The sequence below is a fragment of the Ochotona princeps genome, chromosome 12, assembly GCF_030435755.1.
Source record: "Ochotona princeps isolate mOchPri1 chromosome 12, mOchPri1.hap1, whole genome shotgun sequence".
NCBI lineage: Eukaryota > Metazoa > Chordata > Mammalia > Lagomorpha > Ochotonidae > Ochotona > Ochotona princeps.
The window spans coordinates 58,059,152-58,073,496 of record NC_080843.1 but is presented as its reverse complement, the minus strand read 5'-3'; positions in this window follow the sequence as shown (position 1 = coordinate 58,073,496).

The window sequence follows — 14,345 nt, the reverse complement described above, 5'->3', positions numbered from 1 at the left end:
TCAGGCAAACAAAAAAATAAGCAAGAAAATCACTCATAGATAACTATTTACAATTATATGTTATAATTATGCCCCATGTTGAAATATATTTTGGAGAAATATTTTAATTACTTCTAAACGAGTCCCCTACTTCTTCTCACGGTCCATTCAAGTAACACAAAGCACTGCTCTCCTTCTCCACCAACCAAAGACAACAGGCTGTCTGTGCCTTGAGCTGCTGTGCAATAGTGCTGCAGGGTAGGGATTGAAGATAACTCTTATTTCCCAGTTCCCTGGAGGGAATCTTGAGGGCTAGTTAGCCTGACTAGAACAGTGCAAAGTCAGTCACAAAGATTTATCCTGTCTTGAGTTATTCAAGTAGAAGAAGAGTCATTACTGGGTGCGACATCTGGTGATTTTGGTCCCAGTGCTATCAGTAGAAGGCTAGTCTCTGAAGCTTCATGATTTTTGTGTTTCATGGAGTAGCTGATGTTTTTTTTACAGCCCTAACGCAAATAATTTGTGTGGCCCGCTATGGGGCGGGGAGATGGAGGAACCACAGATTTCTGCAGTAGATGCCATGGCCTCTCATGGATTGCTCATTTGCATAAACATAAAAACTTGGCCTGTAGCTCTAGGAGGATGAAGAGCTTTCCCTGAATTGCCTCTGGTGTGCATGAGGTGCTGCAACGTGGACTATCAGTTGTTTCCGGCAGGCATTTGGACGGCATTGCAAGGTGAACCATGTAGGCATTGTGACAAGGCACCACAGCAAGTGCCTGTACGGTACAAATGTCTGCTGATGGGCAGAAAACACAAGTCCAGGTAGCATATACATGGATTCATTACATCCTTAAGGATAATTCCCATGGGTCCAGCGTGGTTGCCTAGTGGTTAAAGCCCTCGCTTTGCATGTGCCAGGATCCCATGTGGGCACTGGTTCGTATTCCAGCTGTTCACCTTTCCTTCCAACCCTCCTTGCTTGTGACCTGGGAAAGCAGTAGAAGATGACGCAAAGCCTTAAAACTCTCTACCCGCATGGGAGACCTAGAGGAAGCTCCTGGCTCCTGGCTTCGGATCAAAGCTCTCTGTAGATCTGACTTGCCAATAATAATAATTTAAAAAAAACTCTTAAAAATAAAGAAATTAGGGCAAACTTTACAATGTCGAAGTATGTGGTCAAGTGCATACACATATTAAAAGCAAATTACTTGTGATATTATAAGCCTATTATGCTTTTCTTTAGCATTTTTCATTAAAATGTATGGATTTGGAAGAATCAAGATGGGAGCAAAACCCTTTGCCAACCTCAGAGTTAACTGAGGAAGACATCCAGAAAATAGAGGGCACAGAATTTATAAAACTCATTTTAAAGCTTCTGATCAACAATGAGAAGCACATACAAGAGTTCAAAGAATTTAAGGAAGCAATAAAGCAAATCAAGGCTGATATATGAGAAATTAAGAACACAGTAGAGCAAATTAAAAGTACAATGGAGAGTCTCCAAAATAGAATGAAACAAGCAGAAGAAAGAATCTCAGAACTGAAAGATATTTCCTTCTATCAGGGAGAAGCAAACAAAAAGCTGGAAGCAGAGCTGGATCAGGCCAAAACAAGTATTCAAGAACTGAAAGACACTATTAAGAGACCCAGAAGGTGCAGAAAGAGAAACTGGTTTTACAAATATATTTAATGAAATAATAAAGAAAAATTTCCCTAATCTACAGAAAGAATTAGGAAACAATATCCAGGAGGGGACAGAACTCCCAACAGGCTCGACCAAAAGTGATCTTCACCAAGACACATGATCATCAAGCTCTCCTCAATCAGACATAAGGAAAATATCCTTAAATGTGCACGTGAAAAAAATCAATTGACATATAAAGGAATGCCAGTTAAACTCACAGGAGATCTCTCACAGGAAACTCTACAGGCAAGAAGAGAATGGAGTGACATATTCCAGATTCTAAAAGAAAAAAATTGTAGGCCTAGAGTAACATATCCAGCAAAGCTTTCTTTTGTCTTTGAAAATGAAATAAAATTCTTCCACAGTAAAGAAAAGTTAAAAGAATTTGCCTGTTTCAAACCTGCCCTACAAAGGATACTTCAAGATGTTCTCTTGACAGAAAAGAGGAATAACACCTACCAAAACCAAAAGCAAATGTGAAGAACGTCCCAGTAAAATGACAATAGAAGATTAAACCAATGAACAACCCATTCCTAAAATGACAGGACCAAAGTACCATCCATACATATTAACCCTGAAAGTAAATGGCTTAAGCTCAACCAAATGTCATAGATTAGTAGACCGGATTAAAAAAAAAATTCATCTATTTGTTGTCTAGAAGAGACACACTTCATCAACAAAAATCAGCAGAAACTATATCACATGGGATTTGATGTTTTCGGTTTAGTTTCATACCTTCAAAACACTTTCTTCTGATTAAATCATTCAATGACTCATAGATCATAGAGTAGCATCATTTTCTGCAAGAAGGTTCTTGAATTTCATTTCTTCAGCTACATGTTAGTCATTTAGCAGTATGTTATTTAACTTCTTGGTGTTGTTAATTTCTTTTTTCTTCTTGATGTTGATTTTGTTTTGTGGCTCTTCATTTAAGGAGATGTATAGTAGCTGTGTAATGGAGACTGACATATCTAGTAACATGTCATTTAACTTCATGGCATTGTAAATTTCTATTTTTCTTTCTATTGTTGATTTTGTATTATGACTTTTCATTTAAGAGGATCTACAGTAGCTGTGAAATGGAGACTAACATATCCAGATGTGAGGATACAATGTAGTATGCATTTCTACTTCCAGACAAAGATGGACTTACAATGAAACTGTTTACTATATCTTGACAATAAGATGCTGGCTGGGAAGTGGATTAGCCGAAACACAAACCCTACGCCCGTTTGGGATGCCAACACTTGAAGGTGGAGAATTCGTGTATTGAGCCCTGGTGCCAGCCCCTGTATAATTTTTTAATGCTTACATTTCTTTGTTTCAGTAGCCAGTAGGACAAATTAATTTTTATTATTTTGCCTGGCTATTTACATGTGTTTACTGTCTCAGAAAAAAAACAACTTTGGAACCACTCTTATTTTCTCATATCAAAGGGGAAAAAATCCTAGAAGAGTTTGATTGGAATTTGCATGGAATTTAGAGAATTGTTTTTACACTAGAGAACACGTTTAAAAAGGGTATAATTTTCTGTATTCAAACTTCCTGTGTCCCTGTAGAATCTCAGTGTTTTCCTCACGGAAGTCCTGCAGGGGCTTATAAACATGATTCCTGGGAATTATAGATCTCTTGATTGTTGTTAAAGGGTGTTTGTTTGCCTCCTCCACTTAGGCTCGCTAAGCCAGGCAGCTTCTGTGACTGCTCTCCCTAGGGTCTGTGCAGGGAAGCTCTGCTGTGCAGGAGGCAGGGGCTGGGCCACATCCCTGCTTTCTCTTTGTTTGTCTCCGCAGAATCAGTCAACCTCCCAAAACTCTCAGGAAGGACCAGCAGTGAACACACGAGCTGGTTTCCAAGTGTCCAGCACCTTGTACCTGGGATTCCCTTGCACTGGCGGCATTGGCTCAGGGGTTGGTGCTGGGGGCAGGCAAGCTGCACCTGCCTCCTGTGCTGCCCACAGCCTTGAGGCTGGAGTGCTGTGCAAAGGGAAGGGTGTGTAGGGGGCAGAAAATCAGCCCCAGGTTTTGAAGGATCCAGCGGGAGATGATCCGGGGCTGGGCTCACTGAGAGAACAATCTCTAGAGAACCAAGGTGCTCCATGTCTTCTTCGTTGTGATTTCTACCTTAGTCATTAAGAATCAAGCGTTAAAAGTAAGGCTCCGTCTGTTAGGTTTTAATAATCATCACCGGGACTTCAAGTGATTCATAATGGAACGTTTTTGTTTAAACATTAATGGCTTGGGACCTGGAGGCAGACAGGACGTGGGCCAGCAGCTTGATCTACCTGTGGAGTCCTGGCTGGTGACTGGGATGACCCTGGAGAAGGGAGCCTGCAATCAGACGGTCAAGCTGCCTCCGCACCACCCCTCTCCATGGCCCCCGGCTGCTCTCCTGTCCTGGGAGCCCTTTGCATTTGTGTTTCCTCCACTGATGAGCAAGGGCTCTGTTGGTGAGGAGGCTCCTGCTCTGTGCTTTTTATTTTTATTTTCCTTTGCTGCCACAAGACTACTCTGAGGCTGCAAAAGCCAAAAAAATGCCTCATCCGAACCAGATAGCTGTTATCTGGCACCTGAGCTAACATTTGGTGTGCTTTATTCTGTTTAAAGTTCACAGTTACCCGAGGGGTATGTTATATTACTCCTATGAAGCTGTTGAGGCCAAGGAAGGTTGCTGTTCAAGGACATGTGGCCTCTATATTGAGGAAGTGCTTAGAATCAGTGCTTAGGGTTCCAAATCATATGTTCTTTCCATTGTCCCTGTCCACCTAAGTGATTTGTCAAGTAGCCCTCTTGAGACATGATTTCACTTTGCTGGGCAATTCCGTTCTTTGCTTTGAGCATCTGTCAAGGATGATTTCAGAGTGGCTTCTCCACTTTTCTTTCTTAATTTTATTTTTAACAGTATTTACATAGTTGAGAGCGATGCATGCCCGTGTAGATCCCCAATTAGGGTGGGACAAATGTTTCTATCTTCTTTTTCCTCCTGTGTCCACAGCAAGGGAAGGGGAGGGGTGCCAATTTTTGCTGTTAAACTATTTCAGCACAGGGGAAGGGGGTGATTGATCATCATCATTTGATGATATCTTAGAGACCCAATATGGGAAGAGTATTCTGAGGATGTTATTGTGGTGGTGCTGATAGTTCTGAGATGTTGTCAGCTTCATTGCTCCAGGGTTGAGAAAACAGTTGCAAGATCTTTAGTAGACCAAGCCCACCTTTCTGCATCCACAAGTGCAATTATATGTTGCAAAGCTTGGTCAGGACAGTGTTCCAATCTGTTCTGCTTCCATCCTCTACAAGGCACTCAACATTCTCTGCTGGCCTAGATGAACTGGCTCTCATGTCTTTTGTGTCCATTTTGCTATGTTCTTTATTGCACAGGCATCAACAATGGAGGAGGCCCAGTCCCAACACCTGCACTCCAAGATTGGACCACATATATTGTGATTTTTCCCTGTGGCTGGTGTCTGAATCCAGTCTGTAGCTGGGGAGTCCTCCAAGAAAGCTTGCCCGGGTTTGGTCACCTGCACCAGCCAACACACATACTGGTGAATACAGCTGCCTAGTCAGTTCTGCCTCTAGTCCCATCTCTTACCTGTACTGACAAGTGCTGTGGCCCAGTCCAGCCTACCATAGACCTGGTCTTCACACACACCAGTTGGCTACAGTCTATCAGAGGACTTCTCCAAGGTCCCTTACCAAGCCTTCTCCCAGTCTGAGATCTCGTGTGTGCTTGTGAGTGATGTGGCCCATTCTGACATGGCCAATCCCTAGTCCTGGCATTCATTGGTGGGTACTGTGGCATAGGCTGACTGGCCCACACACATTCTGGCTCTCATCAGTGCCCACTGTATGCTGCAGTTTAGCTCCATCTCACTTGACCTCAGACCCAACCCACATGCATGCCAAGGGGAGTTACAACCTTGTCCAACCTAGTCTGTCCACAGTTCCAACTTTCACAATAACCAGCAGGGAGTCACCAAAGTTCTCATACCAGGTCTGTTCCCAGTCCTGGATCTTGTGCATGCTGGTGGGTGCTTCAGCTCAGCCTGGTATGGCCCACATATCGTCTCAGCTCTTGCTGGCAGGTGTTGCAGCCTCGCCTCGCCAAACACAGCTAATGCTCTGTCCTAATTCTCATGCATGCCAGCATGTGCTAAGGCCTGTCCTAGACTAGTCTGCCTCCAGGCCTAACCCACACAAATGCTGATGTGTGTTGATGTCTTGTTTGGCCTGGCCTGGCCCAACCCTGAATCTTGTGCTCAACAGTGGGAGCTGTGGCTTAGTAGGAGAGTTCCCCAAGTTTCCCTACCAGATGCAGGATATCAATGTGCTGGTGGATGCCATCACCCTCCTTAGCATGGTCTCCCTTCAGTTCTGTCCTTTGCATGTGCTGGTAGGTGCTAAAACCTGACCCTAGCTGACCTCCTCCTAGCTCCAGCCCCTCTGAGTGTCAGGTGAGTTCCCATCAGTGAGTTGTAACCTCATCTAGAGGTCCAGACTGATTTAGCCCGTCACCACCCCAACTTTCTATGCCAACCAACAGGTGCTGTGGTCAAGTCTGATGTGGCCTAACCCATGGTTTGACATTCAAGGGTGAATACTGAGGCCTAGCCTAACCAGGCATGCCCCACCCCAGCCCCAGCTTTTTGTACACCAGTGGGCAACAGTGATGCTATTTACCCCAGCTTAAGTCTCCCATATAGGCAGGTGCCTTGGTTTGACCCAGACATGCCCTCTGGTCTCTGTTCTCTAAACTACTCTGTCTCAGCTCCCTCACCTACCTGCAAATGCAGTGGCCTGGTCCATGGAGTCCATGGAGTACCTCAGAACTCGCCTTGCCTGTCAAACATGCCCTCAGTCACTCCTATTCCAATAAGCCACCAGACCCTCTTTCCCAGGCAATGTGCAGTCCCCCTACCTGGGGGCTGGAATATCATGCCCCTTCCTGGTGTTGCCTGCCTCCCCCATGTATCTTAAAAAAAAGAAATAGAATAGGCAACTATGTTGGCACACTGGTATAGTTAGCACAAACCTGGCATTAAGCAGGGGCAGAATTCACATTGTGGAATATTATATATTCATTGAAAAAGAAAGCAAGAATCTACAGTCTTTTCTGGAAAAATATCCAGATATATTAAGTAGATAAATTGGAGTCCAATTTATAATTAGGATCTTTCTTTTGTTTGGCCTCTCATAAAATACAAAGAAAAACAGAATTAAGTGATGATTATTTTGCTGCAAAAATGTTTTGAAATTTATGTAACTTTTTTCACAATACACATTTTTCAGAAGCATTTTGAAAATTCCTAGTGCACTTGTATATACCTGTTAGGAAAAATTAAGTAAACAGTAACTTATCTCAGAAAGTATATCTGTGGGGTTGGATTTGTGGAGAATTTTCTCTTCTTTATAATTCAAAAATATTTATTTATTTGGAAGATAACATGGCAGAGAGAGGAATATCTTTCTCAAATGGCTGCAATGGCCAAAGCCAGGAGCCTGGAACTCCATCTGGAGGGTGGGTTTGGAGGCTGGGAACCAGACGCATGTTCCTTCAAGAAAACCGGGGAGAGAGCCCTGAGCTTGGATGCTTTTGGCTCCATTGTCCCTTCTCTGAACACCTGAGAGGTACAAAACAATTGGCTCTTTGATGGCAAATTGTCATGAAAGCAAACTGGCCCTGACCTGGCTCAGAAAGAATCTTCTGGTGTGTGTCTGTAGCCGTGTCATTGCCGTGTTCTCTGGACAGCTCCTTAGGCTATGCTGAGCTTAACCAGGGACATCATTCCCAATTTTATTTAATGTTTTTCCCTCCCAAGACACTTAAAATCTGCAATATGATCTCTGATGACAACAGGCAGGCAGAGCCATCTCCTCTTTCTTCTAGAAGTGTGGTTGTTTCAGCCGTATTTGACAGCTGTGGATAGTGGGGCATACTTGGCTTGCTTTTCAGGGATGTCATGGCAGCGTAAAATTCAATTTGCTCAGTAGAGACTAACCAAGGTCAATCTCTATAATAATATATTTTCAGAAAATGCAAATTGGAATATGTCCCATGAACTGTTTTTTTTTTAAAGGTTAGAATTAAAGCTTCTTTCAATAATGAGAAGTTAGAGAAGATGCTATGTTCTTTCCTTTTTATTTTGTGAAAGCATCAGGCTTGAAGCCAGCTCGGTGTGTAGCAGAGGCAATGGAAACCCTCTTGATCCCTCTCTCTGTAGTCAAGCTGCTTGAGTGCCCTGTTCTTGCTTCTCAGTCCTTTCCTAGTGCCTTGCGGTGTGATTTCCGTCCTCTAGCTTCCCATCAACCATTTCCATTTGTCCCCACTCCCACGCCAGCAGCCTGTCGCAGGAACCCAGAGCCAAGCTGACCAGTGATGTTGAGGGGCTCTCCCTGTGTGACACACCCAGGATCTTAAACTTTCCCACACTGCTCTATCTTTGCTCAAGTGGTCCCCATTACCAGTATACCTTTTTCTCATTTTTCTGCCTAAAAAAAAAATGTCAGACTTGCCTTCCATGATCTTCTTAACTGTTCCTTCCCTGGGGAAAGTTACTGCCCGCTCCCTGCCATCTCCAAGGTGAACTAAGTCTTCCCAATCCTGTGTCCCTGTAACACTGTGAGCAGACTGCAGGGCAAGGGATCAGGATAGGTCAACCTGAAAGATGCCATTTTGACATGAGTTTTATTTTAAGCTGAAGGTGATTGAGAAATGGCAGATACAGGAAAAACTCTTTAGCCCTTTCTGCGTAAAGGCTGAATATTTAATTTCTTTTTGTGAAATATTCCCTGTCCCCTCTCCTGTCTTACAAGGATGAAAAATAAATGTTATCACCAGAGATGGTCAGTCAGCATGAAGTTTGATCTACACAAAGAAGTTTATGAAAATAGTCGCTATCTTCCATTAGTATCCACCACATACTGGCGATCATGTCCCTGTTGACCAACTCTAGAAGCCCAACCCTCTTCTTTGTCATATCTGCACAAATTTGTTGTTTTTTGTTAAATGGTGTTTAAGCCCCTGTTTCTTTTTCTTTTTTATTATATTTTTGATAATCTTTACATAGTTAATTAGGGTAAAAAGGTACAAGGGCTATAGGAAAGTGGGTAAGACTATTATTTCCATATTGTTTCCTTCATATATCTGAGGTAAAGGGGGATATTGAGGAAGAAGCCCCACCCAGTCTCCCACCCCTCTCAGGTCCCGGATGTGGGGCATGCTCTGAGATCCTTGCTCAAGTGGTTTTGATAGTTTACCAGTTAAGCATCGCTGCCAATCTTGCATGATGAGGTCGTTGAAGAATCCACTGATTGACATAGTCCATCATAGAGTCTCCATTTGGCCAGTATTTCACTGCCAATATATAGCTGAGGTGGTTGATTGATTTGTTCTGTCTTCTGTCTTTTCTTGGTTAGAGTTCTGAGTCCGCCATTGCAATTGGGTGAAACTTTGAGGTGTTCCTAGACCAGATTCTTGTATGTGCTAGCACAATCCATCGCCCCGATCAGCTGGTGGTTGCAATTGCTGGGTTGGTTCTGTTTTCAGCCCCGACTCCCACTGGAACTAATGGGTGTTGCAGTCCAGCCTGGTTCTGCCCAGCACATGCTTGGCCCTCACATAAACCAGTGGAAGTTGCAACCCAGTCAGAGAAATCCACAGTACCCCACCAGGCCTGCCCCCTACCCTGGTTTGCCAGTATGTGTAGCAGACTAGTCCAGTCTGTCCCATATCCCATTTGGCTCTCGTAGATGTCGAAGGGTATTGAAGCCTAGTTCTATCTAACCAGCTTAACTATCCAGCCCTCACAGGTGTTGTTGAGTGCCTCTCTGTCTAGTCACCCCAGCCCCTGTCCTAGTTTTCGTGCCCTCCTGTGGGAGTGGTAACCCAAGAGGGAGGAGCCCACTATTTCCCTCCCAGGTCTCTCTCACTCCCGGATTATGCACTCTCCAGGCGGTTCTGTGGTTTGAGTTGACAGAATTAGCCCCCAGTGCCAGCTTCTGCCAGCTGATGCTGCGGCTAAGCCCAAACAACCCTCACCCACTCTAATTTTGTTTGCACCAGTAGGAATAATCCACCCAGCCTGGCTTTTCCCTGATCTAGTCCACATGAGGCGCACAGGTACTGTAGCCCTGCTTAGTTTGGTCTGCCCCCATCCCAGCTCACGCTCTCCAGTGGGAGTAGCTATCCAGTAAGGGAACCACCCCTTATTTCCCTGCTGACTCGGTCCCCTCCTTTCCTTGTTCTCACGCATGCTGGTTGGGTGCTGCGATCACATCTGGTACAGGCAACCTCACCCTGGCATTCGTATTGTGGACTGGTTTTTGCCACGACCAAACCTGGCCCGACCCACACTCTGTTCTGGTGCTTGGTTTTGCCAGTGGATGACATGAACTGACTCAGCCCGGTCTGCCCCCGACCCATGTCAAATGTATGCCAGTGGGAAACTTTCCATGGCCTATTCTGGGTTGTTTCATATCATGCTTCTTGCGCTTACCTGCAGGGTCTGTGTCCTGCCAGAGGAGTTGCCCAGCCTTCTCCATCAGAACCTCTCCCAATGCCAGATTTTGCACATACCAGGGAGTCCATGAGCCAGCCCTACTCAGTTCACTTCCTGTCCTAGCAGGAACAGTGGCTTTTCCTGACTGGCCTTCAACCCAAACTGGTTCTTGCTGTTGGATGTTTCAGCCCAGCCACGGCTTGTCCATACCCACATATGGCTCACACATGGCTCAGTAGGGGTTGAGACCTAGCCTAGTCTGTCCCATATCTACCCTAGTCATCTAGGACACCAGACAGTGTTGGGGTCTGGCCTGGCTTGGTGTGTCTAGTCCCAGTCCACACTTGTGCCAAGGGAGACTACAACTGTTTCCTGATCAGAACGCAGCCCCCATTCCAGCCCACACGCCCCTTGGTGGAAACCGCAACCCAGTTAGGGTGTCCCGTTAGCTCCCCAACTGGGCCTGTTTCCAGCCATAGATCACGCACATGCCAGTAGCTGCTCTGACTCAGCTTGATTCAGCCCCTCACCTGTCCCGGCCTCTGCCTTAGAGACTGTGGCTTAGCATCCCTGATTCATGCAGACCAGTGGGTGCAAGAGCCTAGCTCTAAGCCCCTGTTTCTAATACCCCAAGTGAGCTGCTCTTTACTGAGCTCTCCTATGTGTGTGTGTACTGTGTAAGTAAACAGATGGTGCTGTTCCTCTTATTTTTATCAGGATGGTGTGCAAGTTCTACCCATGGAACCTAGAGGAAGGGATAGAGCTTTTCACAGAGTCCCCATGACTTTTCATCACTCTGTTTTGTATCTGAGTTATGACTCCCTGCTGCTCTTCAGCACAGAACCCAGCACTTAGTGCAGAACAAGCGCCTTCCACAGGTTCGGTGTATCAACAAATGAACAATTTGCAGTGGGGCTAGCAAAGACAAAACTCACCATTTGGGGAATGGCTTGTCCTGTTGAAGATAAGAACATGAAAGAGCTGCATTTGTGTCACTTCTGCTGCGCCCAGTACCCTGACTCTTCTTCCAAGTCTACATAGGAGTGGCCCAAGAGTTTTAATTCCCATTCTCCCTCCCATTGCTGATCCACTCCAGCCCTTCAGATGATTCACTTCTGGCCCCACAGTGCCATTTGCTGGTTCTGAAGCAAGGTGACCCTTGAGAGCTGACAACTGAGGGCTTATGGATTCCAGAAAACCATGAAGAATGTAAATGCTGAATGTTGTTGTGAATCAATAAAGTGGGTGGATGAATTGAAACTCTTCAGCCTTGCCTTGGATTACTAACTGCATTTTTTGTCATGCTTGAAAAGTACTAAAACCACCCAAAGGGAGTGCCATGGTACTCCCTCATCCTCACGAGCAATTTCTTGTTACAAATATCAAGTTGGACAGGCAGCTAGAATTGCAGATGATAGGGGCTTGGGAATGCAGCGAGGCTGTCTCCTCTCTTCTCATTGCCACTTTTGCAGCAGGCAAGTATGTGTCTGCAAGGAGAATGACACATAAATTATTAGTATCCAAAGGCAGTTCCTGTGAAGAGAAGAGAATTTATAGATAAATGTCGCAGCGATGCTTCCTTTCAGAGGGTACCGAGTGAATCAGAAGTCCTTGTGGGTGTCTGCCCCTCTGTTTCTCCTGGAGTGAGGAGGAATCTCTTAGCAATGCCGTGAGAGACTGGAAGGCCTTTTCACTGTCTCCACTTCAGCGGCAGTGGGCCCCTCAGGGCTCCCCCACAATGGGACCTCACGCATCAGAAATAATTAGCTGATTCACTCCATGGTCACAGGAGTGAGGCAATGCCAATTAGGTTGGCACAGAAAACCACAGCTTCCCAGCCATCAGAAGTAATGTTAATACAAAGACTAAAAAATGACAAGCAGTCTCTGAGAGCCGTGTTGCCTTCTTAAGAGTTGTTTATTTCTTTAAAAGGCAGAGAAAGCATAATCTTCCGACACTAGAAGCTTCATCTGGGTCTTCAAAAACTCTTGAGCCATTTTCTGCTGCTTTCCCAGACCTTTATCAGAGAGCTGGATGGGAAGGAGAGGAACGGGATACAAACTGGTGTCACACCAGTGCACCACAGCACCAGCCTTTTAGCAATATGATTGGTTTCAAACTAACAGTGAGGAAAGTTGGTATAATTTCCATGGATGCCTCATAGTCCTGTCCTACCTTCTACTTACCTGATACTGGGGGTTTTAATTTTCCCTCTAAAACAGTGGCAGTGGTGTTGACCTAAAGACCAAAAACAGTGGTCTCCTCTCACCTCGTCTCTGGATGTTCAGGGGTCCCCTTTGCCCTGAGGATCCCACTGGCTGGGAACCCTGGGGATGGCAGACAGTTCTGTGCAAGACTGGCTGAAAGTGAGGAAGCAGCCACACATCCATGAGAAGATGCAGTGGTCAACAGCGACAGGGCTGGGCCTGGCTGTGTGCAGTTCTGAGCTGGGGAAGAGGGTTTTCCCCTCTCCTCGAAGGGCATTCCTACTCTCAGGAGGGGCCAAGTGCCTCCATTGAATGTAGAAAAGAAGACCCAAAAGTTGTGTGCATTTTTTTAACTCAAATATTCACATAAAGCCTCATGCATATGTAAATGTACGCAAGCATAATTTATAATTGTTTACATTATGTATGCAGTTATATTTGTGTGTATTTTATTATGTGTGTGATGTGTAATGTATGTGTGTACCTTGAAATGTTCTGCAGATAATATATAGTCACACATCACTTTAACAATGAGGGTACATTCTGAGAAGTGTCTGTTTAGGGGACTTTGTGTGAACATCACAGTAGAGCTGACTGTATGCCTGGGCTGTTGGGAATAATCTGCTCCGAGCTTACAGATTAGTGCAGCTGGTTCCTCTGCTGAATACTGTGGGCAAGCTTAATATGGACTGCTAGGTTACATGTACCTGAGAGTTCCTAGGCAAACAGGAAATTAGTGGCCCAAACAGCTGAAGTCAATGCTGGCAAGAGTAACCCTGTAGTTACTAAGCCAATGGGGGACCAGGGGAGGGACCGGTGTGTCAGGAAATAAAGAGCTTGCAGCAGATCCCCCAGATGTACTGGCCCACCAAACACCAGATCTTGCAAGATTATGAATAAGGTCTTGCTTTCACTGCACTTCCCGAGTCTCTGAGTGGTTCAGCGAGGCTATGTCTCACAGCATTATGTATCAATCGCAGGAATGATATAGTAAACTGATCAGGCTATAGGAGTTGCTCAGTTCCATTACAGTGCAACAGGACCCCCTCTGCAGAATTGGTCTATAGTTGGCTGAAATGTGATTGTGTGCTGTGGGACTGTACCTGCCTGAGAAAACCCTCCTCCTGGCATTTTCCCTGGCATCTGATTTCAAAGACCATCAAGAATATTATTTCCAGGTTGAAGTAGGGCAACTAAGATGAACATTAGAAGAGATCACATGAGATTTTCATTCACTTGGCACTTGATTTCAGCAATGGGGAGTGTGTCTCAGAGAAACATACCTCTTGTATGAAATGTGGAGGGCCAGAGTGCAGACCCCAGGCCTTGGCCTGTGGCTTGGGCTGTCAGATCTCAGTGAAGCCAGGAGACGCCCTCATTGTCTCGCATCCAGTGCACAGTTACCACATTTGGGGATTCCCCTTTAGTGACGACACCCAGACACACTGTTGGATTAAATTGCCCTTTCCCTGGCAAATATTATACACTTAAAGAAGCAGTAACATATTTTTTTTCTTTTCCAAGAAATTTGTATATAAATTTTATGTATATCGTGAACAATATATATAGTGAACAAACAACATATAATGGACAAATTTCATGCAATTCACAATACAGACTGAAGAGTCCAGCGATACCTCTTACTGTACCCTCCCTCATACCCACCCTTCTCTTCCTTCTTTTTTTTTTTTTTTGCCTAGGTTTTACAAAGGCATGTTTTTATTTCAGTTTGCAATCACAGGCTTAACACTCCATTAGGAAAAGATATCAACACATAACAGGGAGCAATAGATTAAAAAAAAACTTCCATTTCTTAGGAGTATAAATAAAGGGTATAAACAATATACCCAAAATGCAAACTTTTCCATATTGAATTGCATTTTTTGTACTTTGTCCATTACTTATCACTGATTAGGGAAAGCATGATATTTGTCTTTTGGGGGGACAGGCATTTTTTACTAAGCAAAATGGTTTA